At 37.3% G+C, this 12,651-nt stretch overlaps 18 non-coding genes across 18 annotated transcripts; all 18 read right to left on the bottom strand.

Moving 5' to 3' along the window:
* Positions 1–529: 529 nt before the first annotated feature.
* Positions 530–602, bottom strand: Trnaf-gaa (transfer RNA phenylalanine (anticodon GAA)). Its single transcript has one exon. It is a non-coding gene; the product is annotated as a tRNA-Phe (tRNA).
* Positions 603–1,209: 607 nt separating this feature from the next.
* Positions 1,210–1,282, bottom strand: Trnaf-gaa (transfer RNA phenylalanine (anticodon GAA)). The gene has a single exon. It is a non-coding gene; the product is annotated as a tRNA-Phe (tRNA).
* Positions 1,283–1,889: 607 nt separating this feature from the next.
* Positions 1,890–1,962, bottom strand: Trnaf-gaa (transfer RNA phenylalanine (anticodon GAA)). Its single transcript has one exon. It is a non-coding gene; the product is annotated as a tRNA-Phe (tRNA).
* Positions 1,963–2,569: 607 nt separating this feature from the next.
* On the bottom strand, positions 2,570–2,642 carry Trnaf-gaa (transfer RNA phenylalanine (anticodon GAA)). Its single transcript has one exon. It is a non-coding gene; the product is annotated as a tRNA-Phe (tRNA).
* Positions 2,643–3,249: 607 nt separating this feature from the next.
* Positions 3,250–3,322, bottom strand: Trnaf-gaa (transfer RNA phenylalanine (anticodon GAA)). The gene has a single exon. It is a non-coding gene; the product is annotated as a tRNA-Phe (tRNA).
* A 607-nt stretch (positions 3,323–3,929) lies between these two features.
* On the bottom strand, positions 3,930–4,002 carry Trnaf-gaa (transfer RNA phenylalanine (anticodon GAA)). Its single transcript has one exon. It is a non-coding gene; the product is annotated as a tRNA-Phe (tRNA).
* A 607-nt stretch (positions 4,003–4,609) lies between these two features.
* Trnaf-gaa (transfer RNA phenylalanine (anticodon GAA)) lies at positions 4,610–4,682 on the bottom strand. Its single transcript has one exon. It is a non-coding gene; the product is annotated as a tRNA-Phe (tRNA).
* A 607-nt stretch (positions 4,683–5,289) lies between these two features.
* Trnaf-gaa (transfer RNA phenylalanine (anticodon GAA)) lies at positions 5,290–5,362 on the bottom strand. The gene has a single exon. It is a non-coding gene; the product is annotated as a tRNA-Phe (tRNA).
* Positions 5,363–5,969: 607 nt separating this feature from the next.
* On the bottom strand, positions 5,970–6,042 carry Trnaf-gaa (transfer RNA phenylalanine (anticodon GAA)). Its single transcript has one exon. It is a non-coding gene; the product is annotated as a tRNA-Phe (tRNA).
* A 607-nt stretch (positions 6,043–6,649) lies between these two features.
* Trnaf-gaa (transfer RNA phenylalanine (anticodon GAA)) lies at positions 6,650–6,722 on the bottom strand. The gene has a single exon. It is a non-coding gene; the product is annotated as a tRNA-Phe (tRNA).
* Positions 6,723–7,329: 607 nt separating this feature from the next.
* Trnaf-gaa (transfer RNA phenylalanine (anticodon GAA)) lies at positions 7,330–7,402 on the bottom strand. The gene has a single exon. It is a non-coding gene; the product is annotated as a tRNA-Phe (tRNA).
* Positions 7,403–8,009: 607 nt separating this feature from the next.
* Trnaf-gaa (transfer RNA phenylalanine (anticodon GAA)) lies at positions 8,010–8,082 on the bottom strand. The gene has a single exon. It is a non-coding gene; the product is annotated as a tRNA-Phe (tRNA).
* A 607-nt stretch (positions 8,083–8,689) lies between these two features.
* Trnaf-gaa (transfer RNA phenylalanine (anticodon GAA)) lies at positions 8,690–8,762 on the bottom strand. Its single transcript has one exon. It is a non-coding gene; the product is annotated as a tRNA-Phe (tRNA).
* Positions 8,763–9,369: 607 nt separating this feature from the next.
* Trnaf-gaa (transfer RNA phenylalanine (anticodon GAA)) lies at positions 9,370–9,442 on the bottom strand. Its single transcript has one exon. It is a non-coding gene; the product is annotated as a tRNA-Phe (tRNA).
* Positions 9,443–10,049: 607 nt separating this feature from the next.
* Positions 10,050–10,122, bottom strand: Trnaf-gaa (transfer RNA phenylalanine (anticodon GAA)). Its single transcript has one exon. It is a non-coding gene; the product is annotated as a tRNA-Phe (tRNA).
* A 607-nt stretch (positions 10,123–10,729) lies between these two features.
* On the bottom strand, positions 10,730–10,802 carry Trnaf-gaa (transfer RNA phenylalanine (anticodon GAA)). The gene has a single exon. It is a non-coding gene; the product is annotated as a tRNA-Phe (tRNA).
* A 607-nt stretch (positions 10,803–11,409) lies between these two features.
* Trnaf-gaa (transfer RNA phenylalanine (anticodon GAA)) lies at positions 11,410–11,482 on the bottom strand. The gene has a single exon. It is a non-coding gene; the product is annotated as a tRNA-Phe (tRNA).
* Positions 11,483–12,089: 607 nt separating this feature from the next.
* Positions 12,090–12,162, bottom strand: Trnaf-gaa (transfer RNA phenylalanine (anticodon GAA)). The gene has a single exon. It is a non-coding gene; the product is annotated as a tRNA-Phe (tRNA).
* Positions 12,163–12,651: the final 489 nt, after the last annotated feature.

The raw sequence follows: 12,651 nt of genomic DNA, 5'->3' as shown, positions 1-12,651 counted from the left end.
TGAAACTGAAAGAGTGTAAATTAAGAATTTTATTTTCGTGTGTTAGGTGGGTCCTTTGAGCCTCTGGAAAGATCCCTTCTTTACCTGACAGTATAATTTCAAAAAACGTGTTCTAAGAATATTCATGTCTATGTTAATAAGTCCGTGTATTTTGCTCATTATAGGATTTTAGCTTTAATACAAAATAAATTATGCTTTCATGAACAAGAAAAACGTTAATGTCTCGTCGACGCTATCTTTTGAACATCAAGATTGACTTGACCATACTTTTGGCATCATAAAGGATCGTCTTCAACGTTACCAACTTGAAGTTAGATTTACGGACAGTTCATGATTTGAAAGACAGCGCCATTCATCTGTCAAATGTGTGTTTTCTTCTCTCGTATATCGTATTAGTTGTCTCTGAAATCTGACGTGCATGACATTAATGTAGCTACATCTATTCATTCTATGGTAAAAACTGTCTTTGGATTATCTTGCAAAAGTGGTGAGTAGCAAAAAATATCCTGCCAGCCGCCGGATTGTTCCGTGCCGGAACCCGGGATTGAACCGGGGGCCTTTAGATCTTCAGTCTAACGCTCTCCCAACTGAGCTATTCCGGCTGACAAGGATTGTTCTCCAATTAGGTGTATTTATTGATATGTAGCATCTACAACCTTGTGCTTATTTTGATATACATGTGAAACTGAAAGAGTGTAAATTAAGAATTTTATTTTCGTGTGTTAGGTGGGTCCTTTGAGCCTCTGGAAAGATCCCTTCTTTACCTGACAGTATAATTTCAAAAAACGTGTTCTAAGAATATTCATGTCTATGTTAATAAGTCCGTGTATTTTGCTCATTATAGGATTTTAGCTTTAATACAAAATAAATTATGCTTTCATGAACAAGAAAAACGTTAATGTCTCGTCGACGCTATCTTTTGAACATCAAGATTGACTTGACCATACTTTTGGCATCATAAAGGATCGTCTTCAACGTTACCAACTTGAAGTTAGATTTACGGACAGTTCATGATTTGAAAGACAGCGCCATTCATCTGTCAAATGTGTGTTTTCTTCTCTCGTATATCGTATTAGTTGTCTCTGAAATCTGACGTGCATGACATTAATGTAGCTACATCTATTCATTCTATGGTAAAAACTGTCTTTGGATTATCTTGCAAAAGTGGTGAGTAGCAAAAAATATCCTGCCAGCCGCCGGATTGTTCCGTGCCGGAACCCGGGATTGAACCGGGGGCCTTTAGATCTTCAGTCTAACGCTCTCCCAACTGAGCTATTCCGGCTGACAAGGATTGTTCTCCAATTAGGTGTATTTATTGATATGTAGCATCTACAACCTTGTGCTTATTTTGATATACATGTGAAACTGAAAGAGTGTAAATTAAGAATTTTATTTTCGTGTGTTAGGTGGGTCCTTTGAGCCTCTGGAAAGATCCCTTCTTTACCTGACAGTATAATTTCAAAAAACGTGTTCTAAGAATATTCATGTCTATGTTAATAAGTCCGTGTATTTTGCTCATTATAGGATTTTAGCTTTAATACAAAATAAATTATGCTTTCATGAACAAGAAAAACGTTAATGTCTCGTCGACGCTATCTTTTGAACATCAAGATTGACTTGACCATACTTTTGGCATCATAAAGGATCGTCTTCAACGTTACCAACTTGAAGTTAGATTTACGGACAGTTCATGATTTGAAAGACAGCGCCATTCATCTGTCAAATGTGTGTTTTCTTCTCTCGTATATCGTATTAGTTGTCTCTGAAATCTGACGTGCATGACATTAATGTAGCTACATCTATTCATTCTATGGTAAAAACTGTCTTTGGATTATCTTGCAAAAGTGGTGAGTAGCAAAAAATATCCTGCCAGCCGCCGGATTGTTCCGTGCCGGAACCCGGGATTGAACCGGGGGCCTTTAGATCTTCAGTCTAACGCTCTCCCAACTGAGCTATTCCGGCTGACAAGGATTGTTCTCCAATTAGGTGTATTTATTGATATGTAGCATCTACAACCTTGTGCTTATTTTGATATACATGTGAAACTGAAAGAGTGTAAATTAAGAATTTTATTTTCGTGTGTTAGGTGGGTCCTTTGAGCCTCTGGAAAGATCCCTTCTTTACCTGACAGTATAATTTCAAAAAACGTGTTCTAAGAATATTCATGTCTATGTTAATAAGTCCGTGTATTTTGCTCATTATAGGATTTTAGCTTTAATACAAAATAAATTATGCTTTCATGAACAAGAAAAACGTTAATGTCTCGTCGACGCTATCTTTTGAACATCAAGATTGACTTGACCATACTTTTGGCATCATAAAGGATCGTCTTCAACGTTACCAACTTGAAGTTAGATTTACGGACAGTTCATGATTTGAAAGACAGCGCCATTCATCTGTCAAATGTGTGTTTTCTTCTCTCGTATATCGTATTAGTTGTCTCTGAAATCTGACGTGCATGACATTAATGTAGCTACATCTATTCATTCTATGGTAAAAACTGTCTTTGGATTATCTTGCAAAAGTGGTGAGTAGCAAAAAATATCCTGCCAGCCGCCGGATTGTTCCGTGCCGGAACCCGGGATTGAACCGGGGGCCTTTAGATCTTCAGTCTAACGCTCTCCCAACTGAGCTATTCCGGCTGACAAGGATTGTTCTCCAATTAGGTGTATTTATTGATATGTAGCATCTACAACCTTGTGCTTATTTTGATATACATGTGAAACTGAAAGAGTGTAAATTAAGAATTTTATTTTCGTGTGTTAGGTGGGTCCTTTGAGCCTCTGGAAAGATCCCTTCTTTACCTGACAGTATAATTTCAAAAAACGTGTTCTAAGAATATTCATGTCTATGTTAATAAGTCCGTGTATTTTGCTCATTATAGGATTTTAGCTTTAATACAAAATAAATTATGCTTTCATGAACAAGAAAAACGTTAATGTCTCGTCGACGCTATCTTTTGAACATCAAGATTGACTTGACCATACTTTTGGCATCATAAAGGATCGTCTTCAACGTTACCAACTTGAAGTTAGATTTACGGACAGTTCATGATTTGAAAGACAGCGCCATTCATCTGTCAAATGTGTGTTTTCTTCTCTCGTATATCGTATTAGTTGTCTCTGAAATCTGACGTGCATGACATTAATGTAGCTACATCTATTCATTCTATGGTAAAAACTGTCTTTGGATTATCTTGCAAAAGTGGTGAGTAGCAAAAAATATCCTGCCAGCCGCCGGATTGTTCCGTGCCGGAACCCGGGATTGAACCGGGGGCCTTTAGATCTTCAGTCTAACGCTCTCCCAACTGAGCTATTCCGGCTGACAAGGATTGTTCTCCAATTAGGTGTATTTATTGATATGTAGCATCTACAACCTTGTGCTTATTTTGATATACATGTGAAACTGAAAGAGTGTAAATTAAGAATTTTATTTTCGTGTGTTAGGTGGGTCCTTTGAGCCTCTGGAAAGATCCCTTCTTTACCTGACAGTATAATTTCAAAAAACGTGTTCTAAGAATATTCATGTCTATGTTAATAAGTCCGTGTATTTTGCTCATTATAGGATTTTAGCTTTAATACAAAATAAATTATGCTTTCATGAACAAGAAAAACGTTAATGTCTCGTCGACGCTATCTTTTGAACATCAAGATTGACTTGACCATACTTTTGGCATCATAAAGGATCGTCTTCAACGTTACCAACTTGAAGTTAGATTTACGGACAGTTCATGATTTGAAAGACAGCGCCATTCATCTGTCAAATGTGTGTTTTCTTCTCTCGTATATCGTATTAGTTGTCTCTGAAATCTGACGTGCATGACATTAATGTAGCTACATCTATTCATTCTATGGTAAAAACTGTCTTTGGATTATCTTGCAAAAGTGGTGAGTAGCAAAAAATATCCTGCCAGCCGCCGGATTGTTCCGTGCCGGAACCCGGGATTGAACCGGGGGCCTTTAGATCTTCAGTCTAACGCTCTCCCAACTGAGCTATTCCGGCTGACAAGGATTGTTCTCCAATTAGGTGTATTTATTGATATGTAGCATCTACAACCTTGTGCTTATTTTGATATACATGTGAAACTGAAAGAGTGTAAATTAAGAATTTTATTTTCGTGTGTTAGGTGGGTCCTTTGAGCCTCTGGAAAGATCCCTTCTTTACCTGACAGTATAATTTCAAAAAACGTGTTCTAAGAATATTCATGTCTATGTTAATAAGTCCGTGTATTTTGCTCATTATAGGATTTTAGCTTTAATACAAAATAAATTATGCTTTCATGAACAAGAAAAACGTTAATGTCTCGTCGACGCTATCTTTTGAACATCAAGATTGACTTGACCATACTTTTGGCATCATAAAGGATCGTCTTCAACGTTACCAACTTGAAGTTAGATTTACGGACAGTTCATGATTTGAAAGACAGCGCCATTCATCTGTCAAATGTGTGTTTTCTTCTCTCGTATATCGTATTAGTTGTCTCTGAAATCTGACGTGCATGACATTAATGTAGCTACATCTATTCATTCTATGGTAAAAACTGTCTTTGGATTATCTTGCAAAAGTGGTGAGTAGCAAAAAATATCCTGCCAGCCGCCGGATTGTTCCGTGCCGGAACCCGGGATTGAACCGGGGGCCTTTAGATCTTCAGTCTAACGCTCTCCCAACTGAGCTATTCCGGCTGACAAGGATTGTTCTCCAATTAGGTGTATTTATTGATATGTAGCATCTACAACCTTGTGCTTATTTTGATATACATGTGAAACTGAAAGAGTGTAAATTAAGAATTTTATTTTCGTGTGTTAGGTGGGTCCTTTGAGCCTCTGGAAAGATCCCTTCTTTACCTGACAGTATAATTTCAAAAAACGTGTTCTAAGAATATTCATGTCTATGTTAATAAGTCCGTGTATTTTGCTCATTATAGGATTTTAGCTTTAATACAAAATAAATTATGCTTTCATGAACAAGAAAAACGTTAATGTCTCGTCGACGCTATCTTTTGAACATCAAGATTGACTTGACCATACTTTTGGCATCATAAAGGATCGTCTTCAACGTTACCAACTTGAAGTTAGATTTACGGACAGTTCATGATTTGAAAGACAGCGCCATTCATCTGTCAAATGTGTGTTTTCTTCTCTCGTATATCGTATTAGTTGTCTCTGAAATCTGACGTGCATGACATTAATGTAGCTACATCTATTCATTCTATGGTAAAAACTGTCTTTGGATTATCTTGCAAAAGTGGTGAGTAGCAAAAAATATCCTGCCAGCCGCCGGATTGTTCCGTGCCGGAACCCGGGATTGAACCGGGGGCCTTTAGATCTTCAGTCTAACGCTCTCCCAACTGAGCTATTCCGGCTGACAAGGATTGTTCTCCAATTAGGTGTATTTATTGATATGTAGCATCTACAACCTTGTGCTTATTTTGATATACATGTGAAACTGAAAGAGTGTAAATTAAGAATTTTATTTTCGTGTGTTAGGTGGGTCCTTTGAGCCTCTGGAAAGATCCCTTCTTTACCTGACAGTATAATTTCAAAAAACGTGTTCTAAGAATATTCATGTCTATGTTAATAAGTCCGTGTATTTTGCTCATTATAGGATTTTAGCTTTAATACAAAATAAATTATGCTTTCATGAACAAGAAAAACGTTAATGTCTCGTCGACGCTATCTTTTGAACATCAAGATTGACTTGACCATACTTTTGGCATCATAAAGGATCGTCTTCAACGTTACCAACTTGAAGTTAGATTTACGGACAGTTCATGATTTGAAAGACAGCGCCATTCATCTGTCAAATGTGTGTTTTCTTCTCTCGTATATCGTATTAGTTGTCTCTGAAATCTGACGTGCATGACATTAATGTAGCTACATCTATTCATTCTATGGTAAAAACTGTCTTTGGATTATCTTGCAAAAGTGGTGAGTAGCAAAAAATATCCTGCCAGCCGCCGGATTGTTCCGTGCCGGAACCCGGGATTGAACCGGGGGCCTTTAGATCTTCAGTCTAACGCTCTCCCAACTGAGCTATTCCGGCTGACAAGGATTGTTCTCCAATTAGGTGTATTTATTGATATGTAGCATCTACAACCTTGTGCTTATTTTGATATACATGTGAAACTGAAAGAGTGTAAATTAAGAATTTTATTTTCGTGTGTTAGGTGGGTCCTTTGAGCCTCTGGAAAGATCCCTTCTTTACCTGACAGTATAATTTCAAAAAACGTGTTCTAAGAATATTCATGTCTATGTTAATAAGTCCGTGTATTTTGCTCATTATAGGATTTTAGCTTTAATACAAAATAAATTATGCTTTCATGAACAAGAAAAACGTTAATGTCTCGTCGACGCTATCTTTTGAACATCAAGATTGACTTGACCATACTTTTGGCATCATAAAGGATCGTCTTCAACGTTACCAACTTGAAGTTAGATTTACGGACAGTTCATGATTTGAAAGACAGCGCCATTCATCTGTCAAATGTGTGTTTTCTTCTCTCGTATATCGTATTAGTTGTCTCTGAAATCTGACGTGCATGACATTAATGTAGCTACATCTATTCATTCTATGGTAAAAACTGTCTTTGGATTATCTTGCAAAAGTGGTGAGTAGCAAAAAATATCCTGCCAGCCGCCGGATTGTTCCGTGCCGGAACCCGGGATTGAACCGGGGGCCTTTAGATCTTCAGTCTAACGCTCTCCCAACTGAGCTATTCCGGCTGACAAGGATTGTTCTCCAATTAGGTGTATTTATTGATATGTAGCATCTACAACCTTGTGCTGATTTTGATATACATGTGAAACTGAAAGAGTGTAAATTAAGAATTTTATTTTCGTGTGTTAGGTGGGTCCTTTGAGCCTCTGGAAAGATCCCTTCTTTACCTGACAGTATAATTTCAAAAAACGTGTTCTAAGAATATTCATGTCTATGTTAATAAGTCCGTGTATTTTGCTCATTATAGGATTTTAGCTTTAATACAAAATAAATTATGCTTTCATGAACAAGAAAAACGTTAATGTCTCGTCGACGCTATCTTTTGAACATCAAGATTGACTTGACCATACTTTTGGCATCATAAAGGATCGTCTTCAACGTTACCAACTTGAAGTTAGATTTACGGACAGTTCATGATTTGAAAGACAGCGCCATTCATCTGTCAAATGTGTGTTTTCTTCTCTCGTATATCGTATTAGTTGTCTCTGAAATCTGACGTGCATGACATTAATGTAGCTACATCTATTCATTCTATGGTAAAAACTGTCTTTGGATTATCTTGCAAAAGTGGTGAGTAGCAAAAAATATCCTGCCAGCCGCCGGATTGTTCCGTGCCGGAACCCGGGATTGAACCGGGGGCCTTTAGATCTTCAGTCTAACGCTCTCCCAACTGAGCTATTCCGGCTGACAAGGATTGTTCTCCAATTAGGTGTATTTATTGATATGTAGCATCTACAACCTTGTGCTGATTTTGATATACATGTGAAACTGAAAGAGTGTAAATTAAGAATTTTATTTTCGTGTGTTAGGTGGGTCCTTTGAGCCTCTGGAAAGATCCCTTCTTTACCTGACAGTATAATTTCAAAAAACGTGTTCTAAGAATATTCATGTCTATGTTAATAAGTCCGTGTATTTTGCTCATTATAGGATTTTAGCTTTAATACAAAATAAATTATGCTTTCATGAACAAGAAAAACGTTAATGTCTCGTCGACGCTATCTTTTGAACATCAAGATTGACTTGACCATACTTTTGGCATCATAAAGGATCGTCTTCAACGTTACCAACTTGAAGTTAGATTTACGGACAGTTCATGATTTGAAAGACAGCGCCATTCATCTGTCAAATGTGTGTTTTCTTCTCTCGTATATCGTATTAGTTGTCTCTGAAATCTGACGTGCATGACATTAATGTAGCTACATCTATTCATTCTATGGTAAAAACTGTCTTTGGATTATCTTGCAAAAGTGGTGAGTAGCAAAAAATATCCTGCCAGCCGCCGGATTGTTCCGTGCCGGAACCCGGGATTGAACCGGGGGCCTTTAGATCTTCAGTCTAACGCTCTCCCAACTGAGCTATTCCGGCTGACAAGGATTGTTCTCCAATTAGGTGTATTTATTGATATGTAGCATCTACAACCTTGTGCTTATTTTGATATACATGTGAAACTGAAAGAGTGTAAATTAAGAATTTTATTTTCGTGTGTTAGGTGGGTCCTTTGAGCCTCTGGAAAGATCCCTTCTTTACCTGACAGTATAATTTCAAAAAACGTGTTCTAAGAATATTCATGTCTATGTTAATAAGTCCGTGTATTTTGCTCATTATAGGATTTTAGCTTTAATACAAAATAAATTATGCTTTCATGAACAAGAAAAACGTTAATGTCTCGTCGACGCTATCTTTTGAACATCAAGATTGACTTGACCATACTTTTGGCATCATAAAGGATCGTCTTCAACGTTACCAACTTGAAGTTAGATTTACGGACAGTTCATGATTTGAAAGACAGCGCCATTCATCTGTCAAATGTGTGTTTTCTTCTCTCGTATATCGTATTAGTTGTCTCTGAAATCTGACGTGCATGACATTAATGTAGCTACATCTATTCATTCTATGGTAAAAACTGTCTTTGGATTATCTTGCAAAAGTGGTGAGTAGCAAAAAATATCCTGCCAGCCGCCGGATTGTTCCGTGCCGGAACCCGGGATTGAACCGGGGGCCTTTAGATCTTCAGTCTAACGCTCTCCCAACTGAGCTATTCCGGCTGACAAGGATTGTTCTCCAATTAGGTGTATTTATTGATATGTAGCATCTACAACCTTGTGCTGATTTTGATATACATGTGAAACTGAAAGAGTGTAAATTAAGAATTTTATTTTCGTGTGTTAGGTGGGTCCTTTGAGCCTCTGGAAAGATCCCTTCTTTACCTGACAGTATAATTTCAAAAAACGTGTTCTAAGAATATTCATGTCTATGTTAATAAGTCCGTGTATTTTGCTCATTATAGGATTTTAGCTTTAATACAAAATAAATTATGCTTTCATGAACAAGAAAAACGTTAATGTCTCGTCGACGCTATCTTTTGAACATCAAGATTGACTTGACCATACTTTTGGCATCATAAAGGATCGTCTTCAACGTTACCAACTTGAAGTTAGATTTACGGACAGTTCATGATTTGAAAGACAGCGCCATTCATCTGTCAAATGTGTGTTTTCTTCTCTCGTATATCGTATTAGTTGTCTCTGAAATCTGACGTGCATGACATTAATGTAGCTACATCTATTCATTCTATGGTAAAAACTGTCTTTGGATTATCTTGCAAAAGTGGTGAGTAGCAAAAAATATCCTGCCAGCCGCCGGATTGTTCCGTGCCGGAACCCGGGATTGAACCGGGGGCCTTTAGATCTTCAGTCTAACGCTCTCCCAACTGAGCTATTCCGGCTGACAAGGATTGTTCTCCAATTAGGTGTATTTATTGATATGTAGCATCTACAACCTTGTGCTGATTTTGATATACATGTGAAACTGAAAGAGTGTAAATTAAGAATTTTATTTTCGTGTGTTAGGTGGGTCCTTTGAGCCTCTGGAAAGATCCCTTCTTTACCTGACAGTATAATTTCAAAAAACGTGTTCTAAGAATATTCATGTCTATGTTAATAAGTCCGTGTATTTTGCTCATTATAGGATTTTAGCTTTAATACAAAATAAATTATGCTTTCATGAACAAGAAAAACGTTAATGTCTCGTCGACGCTATCTTTTGAACATCAAGATTGACTTGACCATACTTTTGGCATCATAAAGGATCGTCTTCAACGTTACCAACTTGAAGTTAGATTTACGGACAGTTCATGATTTGAAAGACAGCGCCATTCATCTGTCAAATGTGTGTTTTCTTCTCTCGTATATCGTATTAGTTGTCTCTGAAATCTGACGTGCATGACATTAATGTAGCTACATCTATTCATTCTATGGTAAAAACTGTCTTTGGATTATCTTGCAAAAGTGGTGAGTAGCAAAAAATATCCTGCCAGCCGCCGGATTGTTCCGTGCCGGAACCCGGGATTGAACCGGGGGCCTTTAGATCTTCAGTCTAACGCTCTCCCAACTGAGCTATTCCGGCTGACAAGGATTGTTCTCCAATTAGGTGTATTTATTGATATGTAGCATCTACAACCTTGTGCTTATTTTGATATACATGTGAAACTGAAAGAGTGTAAATTAAGAATTTTATTTTCGTGTGTTAGGTGGGTCCTTTGAGCCTCTGGAAAGATCCCTTCTTTACCTGACAGTATAATTTCAAAAAACGTGTTCTAAGAATATTCATGTCTATGTTAATAAGTCCGTGTATTTTGCTCATTATAGGATTTTAGCTTTAATACAAAATAAATTATGCTTTCATGAACAAGAAAAACGTTAATGTCTCGTCGACGCTATCTTTTGAACATCAAGATTGACTTGACCATACTTTTGGCATCATAAAGGATCGTCTTCAACGTTACCAACTTGAAGTTAGATTTACGGACAGTTCATGATTTGAAAGACAGCGCCATTCATCTGTCAAATGTGTGTTTTCTTCTCTCGTATATCGTATTAGTTGTCTCTGAAATCTGACGTGCATGACATTAATGTAGCTACATCTATTCATTCTATGGTAAAAACTGTCTTTGGATTATCTTGCAAAAGTGGTGAGTAGCAAAAAATATCCTGCCAGCCGCCGGATTGTTCCGTGCCGGAACCCGGGATTGAACCGGGGGCCTTTAGATCTTCAGTCTAACGCTCTCCCAACTGAGCTATTCCGGCTGACAAGGATTGTTCTCCAATTAGGTGTATTTATTGATATGTAGCATCTACAACCTTGTGCTGATTTTGATATACATGTGAAACTGAAAGAGTGTAAATTAAGAATTTTATTTTCGTGTGTTAGGTGGGTCCTTTGAGCCTCTGGAAAGATCCCTTCTTTACCTGACAGTATAATTTCAAAAAACGTGTTCTAAGAATATTCATGTCTATGTTAATAAGTCCGTGTATTTTGCTCATTATAGGATTTTAGCTTTAATACAAAATAAATTATGCTTTCATGAACAAGAAAAACGTTAATGTCTCGTCGACGCTATCTTTTGAACATCAAGATTGACTTGACCATACTTTTGGCATCATAAAGGATCGTCTTCAACGTTACCAACTTGAAGTTAGATTTACGGACAGTTCATGATTTGAAAGACAGCGCCATTCATCTGTCAAATGTGTGTTTTCTTCTCTCGTATATCGTATTAGTTGTCTCTGAAATCTGACGTGCATGACATTAATGTAGCTACATCTATTCATTCTATGGTAAAAACTGTCTTTGGATTATCTTGCAAAAGTGGTGAGTAGCAAAAAATATCCTGCCAGCCGCCGGATTGTTCCGTGCCGGAACCCGGGATTGAACCGGGGGCCTTTAGATCTTCAGTCTAACGCTCTCCCAACTGAGCTATTCCGGCTGACAAGGATTGTTCTCCAATTAGGTGTATTTATTGATATGTAGCATCTACAACCTTGTGCTGATTTTGATATACATGTGAAACTGAAAGAGTGTAAATTAAGAATTTTATTTTCGTGTGTTAGGTGGGTCCTTTGAGCCTCTGGAAAGATCCCTTCTTTACCTGACAGTATAATTTCAAAAAACGTGTTCTAAGAATATTCATGTCTATGTTAATAAGTCCGTGTATTTTGCTCATTATAGGATTTTAGCTTTAATACAAAATAAATTATGCTTTCATGAACAAGAAAAACGTTAATGTCTCGTCGACGCTATCTTTTGAACATCAAGATTGACTTGACCATACTTTTGGCATCATAAAGGATCGTCTTCAACGTTACCAACTTGAAGTTAGATTTACGGACAGTTCATGATTTGAAAGACAGCGCCATTCATCTGTCAAATGTGTGTTTTCTTCTCTCGTATATCGTATTAGTTGTCTCTGAAATCTGACGTGCATGACATTAATGTAGCTACATCTATTCATTCTATGGTAAAAACTGTCTTTGGATTATCTTGCAAAAGTGGTGAGTAGCAAAAAATATCCTGCCAGCCGCCGGATTGTTCCGTGCCGGAACCCGGGATTGAACCGGGGGCCTTTAGATCTTCAGTCTAACGCTCTCCCAACTGAGCTATTCCGGCTGACAAGGATTGTTCTCCAATTAGGTGTATTTATTGATATGTAGCATCTACAACCTTGTGCTGATTTTGATATACATGTGAAACTGAAAGAGTGTAAATTAAGAATTTTATTTTCGTGTGTTAGGTGGGTCCTTTGAGCCTCTGGAAAGATCCCTTCTTTACCTGACAGTATAATTTCAAAAAACGTGTTCTAAGAATATTCATGTCTATGTTAATAAGTCCGTGTATTTTGCTCATTATAGGATTTTAGCTTTAATACAAAATAAATTATGCTTTCATGAACAAGAAAAACGTTAATGTCTCGTCGACGCTATCTTTTGAACATCAAGATTGACTTGACCATACTTTTGGCATCATAAAGGATCGTCTTCAACGTTACCAACTTGAAGTTAGATTTACGGACAGTTCATGATTTGAAAGACAGCGCCATTCATCTGTCAAATGTGTGTTTTCTTCTCTCGTATATCGTATTAGTTGTCTCTGAAATCT

This window comes from Mytilus californianus, unplaced genomic scaffold, assembly GCF_021869535.1.
Source record: "Mytilus californianus isolate M0D057914Y unplaced genomic scaffold, xbMytCali1.0.p SCAF_14, whole genome shotgun sequence".
In the NCBI taxonomy this organism is placed as follows: domain Eukaryota; kingdom Metazoa; phylum Mollusca; class Bivalvia; order Mytilida; family Mytilidae; genus Mytilus; species Mytilus californianus.
Note: the sequence above shows the minus strand (reverse complement) of the source record. Positions and strands in the feature narration are given on the sequence as shown.